The following is a 4,483-nucleotide window of genomic DNA, read 5'->3' as shown; positions in this document are numbered from 1 at the left end:
AGCCCTATCACAAACTGGGCAAAAGATATGAACAGACACTTCTCAAAAGAAGACATACAAACAGCCAACAGATACATGAAAAAATGCTCATCCTCACTAGTCATCAAAGAAATGCAAACCAAAACAACACTGAGATACCACCTAACTCCAGTCAGTATGGCTGTCATCAATAACTCAAAAAACAACAGATGCTAGAGAGGATTCAGCAAAAAGGAAACACTTCTACACTTTTGGTGGAAGTGTAAATTAATACAACCTCTGTGGAAAACAGTGTGGCAATTTCTAAAATATCTAAACATTGACCTTCCGTTTGACTCAGCAATCCCGCTTCTGGGAATATACCCAGAGCACCTCAAATCATTCTATGCAAAAGATACCCGCACACACATGTTTATTGCAGCACTACTCACAATGGCAAAAACATGAAACCAACCATGCTGCCCATTGAAAGTGAACTGGATAAAAAAAAAAAAGTGGTACATGATGGTATATTATGTAACCATAAAGAACAAAATTGTGGACTTCGCAGCAACCTGGATGGATTTAGAGTTTGTCATACTCAGTGATCTATCACAGAAACAAAGAACTGAGTACCACATGTTCTCATTCATAAGCAGACCCTGAACATTTATCATAATACTACACAAACGAGATTGGCAGTAGAGGGACACTGCCAGAGGAGGGGGAAGGCACATAACATCCATAAGGGTATCTGATTCCAAACCAGGTAAATGAGGACCCATGGGAGGCCCAAACTTCACCTGTACGATGACCACTTATGTATCTAATCCTGAATTGTACCCCACATCTTTAAAATATAAAAAATTAATAAATTTAAAAAATCATGGCGGTACAAGAATGCTCATCACAGCGTTGTTTTTAATAATAGGAAAAAAGTAGAAGCAACTTTAATATTAACCAGTAGAGAATTAGATATCACAAAACAATATGTTCAATGGAATGCTATGAAGCTTTTGTATTGTGTGTGTATAAATTATAGGAACTTCTATATATTTCTACTAAAAGCAATTTTTAAGACAAGAACTTACAGTATAACACCATTTTTGTTTTTCAGTACATATTTGTACATGTACTCGTAGGGTCCATCAATCCTAGAAGGTTTTAAAGCAAGACATGAACAATGCTTATCTCCGTGTTTTAAGATTACAAGTGACTTTTTCTTTTTAAATATTTTCTGATACTTACAATGAATATTATTTATAATCAGAAACAAAGGTGCTTTTAATTTTGAAAGCCATATGAACTGCAGACAAAGCTAGCTTGTATGGGGCTAAAAACTTCTTTGTGTATTTCAAATAGACTATTTTAGCAACAATATTTGGACACACAATGACAAAAGCAGCCTAATGTTCCTCTTAGATGTTTGGCCAAAAAGCTTTTTCCTGTTGATTTTTCCCCATGATTTATTAAAGTAATAAGAGACTGTTGTGGAAAATTTGAACAAAGTATGTTTTATTGTCTTTCACAGGGTAATCCTAACAAGGCATGTGGCTCCCCATCTGTCTGGTTAGGGCTCAGGGACTTCTAGGGTGAGGGGAGGAGGGGGACCTTCTCTTCTCTGTTCCTTCTCCTCACTTGTGTAGTCCTTGTTGATGGGTAGACATGACTATGTGTAATGAATTATTAATAGAAGAAGCTGTGAGGCCATAAATATTCAAGGGGAATACATCTGGTTTCCCTGATGCTTTATGTAAGGCAGAAAAAGTACACTTTGACTGAGTAAAACAACTTGTCAACCTCAAATCTCTTGCTTGCCTGGACCCAAGCACTCTAAGGAGAAAAAAGAATCTTCTGACACTTCAAATAAAGTCTAGCTGAGACACACTGGTGTATGAGGACAAGGGCAGGATTTAGCTTGAAAGAGACAATGTCAACCGACAATGTCACCACCAATGAGGCTGTCTCTGGGAGGTCTAGGGGAGGGAGACCTCCCACAACATTTTTATACAGGTGAAAGCTTGTGTTTAAGGACACCATTTGAAGATTTTGAAGAGGACAAAGAAGACTAAAGTGCCCCCAAAGAAGTGTGCAGGCTGAGGAAAGCATCAGGTATAGAGTGGGGCCCTGGGGTCCCACCACCAGGACTCTGACAAGACCACTTAGTCCCACATTTTCTACCCCAAGAGAAGAATGAAGCTTGTCCAGATGTCAGTGTCTCTATCTCCGCGACATACTTCTGCTTCCAACACTCACCTTCAGAAGTAGGTGCTCAAAAGAAGCAGAGTTTGCAGGAAAGCGAGCTTAGAGTAGGAGAAGCATGGTCCTAGTTGCACTAGCTTTCAGGAGTCCTTGGATTGGCACAGCCCACAACACATGCACAAGACTTTTCCTCAGTGTATGACCCCCGCATCAGGACCCTCGCATAGGGAATGTTTCTTTTTAAAAAATATTTATTAATTTTGTCATGGAAAAGAGATGTTTCTTTTTTTCCAAAAATTGCACCAAGATGAAGTAGAGCTCTAGCTGATGCAAGTGTGTTGTGTAGGCATTAGCAATCTGCCTTCACTAGATGCTCATTGGACAGTAGTGCAACCCCAAGAAAAGGATGGTCAAGAAAGTTTCTTAAATCAGTTTATTCCAAGGTGTGTTTCATAAAACCCTGATTCCAAGGAGGGCTAATAGATATTATGTAAAAAGAAGGTTTACAGCCAGATTAGTTTAGGAGACACTGAGGCTAATGACCTTTCTAAATCTCTGGGATGACCTTTCCAAGTCTCTGGGAAGACTTGTAGAAACCTCTGAATAGACCTATAGAATCCTGAAGAATCTCTAAAAAGACTTTTAAAGGAATGTCTTTAACGGACATTTGGAATGCCTGGAGCCTTTTTTTGTTGTCCGAACTAGGAGCAAGGGAGGGGTTTGGGATAAGACGCTTTTGTGACATCAAGTGGGTAGAAGCCAGGGGTACTGCTAAATATCATACAATGCTAAGGACAGTCCCCATAGTGAAGAACTGTCTGGCCCTAAAGGTCAATAGTGCAGAGGGTGAGAAGCCCCCGCCTGATGTATTAAGGATGTGACCTCCTACCCTGCTCTATCCCCCACAGAGGGAATGTCCATGGACTAGGTTATGTCTACTATGCACAAGTAAGGAAATGCTGCATGTATGCTCAGTCTAAAGGAGATGAGAGCATTCTAGCCTGAAAGAAAGGCCTAACATGGGTCCACATGGGTAATTCTCCTTATGCCCAATACCACTGGGGGATCACCTGCTCAGAGAGGACCATGGTATCCCACAGCAGAGTCCTCCCTGGGATTCTCTTCCATACTTCCAAAGCATCATCAAGTCCCCATCACAGCACCAATCTTCTTAGACTGCAAGCTTTCTAAAGAGGCAACTTTTGCTCTCGCCATTTGTGAACATCTAGCACATAACTAATCTTCAAATATTTGAATGAGGATATGGGCCTTGAAGGATTTGGAAAAGGAATGAATTTGGAAAAGTGATGAATTCCAGTTAAACCTAACAAATATTTAGGCAGATATTATTGGTTGTACAACACAGGAGCTTATAACTCAATGCCCTACATCTTCAAATAATAAAATAAAATAACTTGGAGTTAAGCGACTGCAATTAAGGAGGAGAGTAGTTTCTATATGTAGAAGAGAGTTGAAGAAGAGAGCTTAATGTGAGATTAGGGTTGGCCCCCATATGAGGGAGGAGTGAAGTGTCCCAGTTGGGTGAGAAACGAGAGGAAGAGGGTCTGGGACACAGGTAAGCTGGCCAATCAGGGCAGAGTCTTAGTAGGTAAGATTGTGGGGGAGAGGGGAAGGCATCAGAGAACAAATATTTGGCTCCAGTTGCTTACTTATTTTGTGCCAAGACTTTTCAAAACATTGTAGCATTCTTGACAAAACAAACAAGAAAACAAAAAAGGGTTAACCTGGTAAATAGGACTTCCATATTCAGGACTGGCAGTTCCATAGAACTATTCTGAATTAATGAATATAAATAGTAGATTAGTTTTTTGATGCTTTATTTCTATACCAGGTTATTTTTAAGCTGATCTATTGTAGAGATATAAAACTATGCTAAGATCCTAAAAAAGCAACTTTTTTGCCAACTTTTTTCTCCAGGCATTCCAAATGTCCTTTGGGGGGTATTCCCATAGAGTGATCCTGAGGTTTATACTTAATAATTCAGTTGAATATAGAACTTTCATTTTACATCTTTTTGATCTAGATTCCTTTTTAAGCTTTTTAATCTGTCCTCAGTCAATTCATTTTGAAGGCAGAGACAAAAGTATCAATTTGAATTCATGTACAGTCAATGATCTTTGTACTGCTCACTGGTGGATGTTCTCACATATTTTTAAAGTCTATGGGGAAAATATGCTAATGAATATTGATTTATGTTACCAAAAATGAAAGTTCTGTTATAGGACAAATGCTTAAAGGAAACTGCCAAACTGCCATATTGATAATGAAAACTTATTAATGATGGAAAACCCAGTGACAAGCT

This window comes from Carlito syrichta, unplaced genomic scaffold (genome assembly GCF_000164805.1).
Source record: "Carlito syrichta isolate Samal-C Ts95f unplaced genomic scaffold, Tarsius_syrichta-2.0.1 Scaffold310863, whole genome shotgun sequence".
Lineage (NCBI taxonomy): Eukaryota > Metazoa > Chordata > Mammalia > Primates > Tarsiidae > Carlito > Carlito syrichta.
This window is presented reverse-complemented; position numbering follows the sequence as displayed.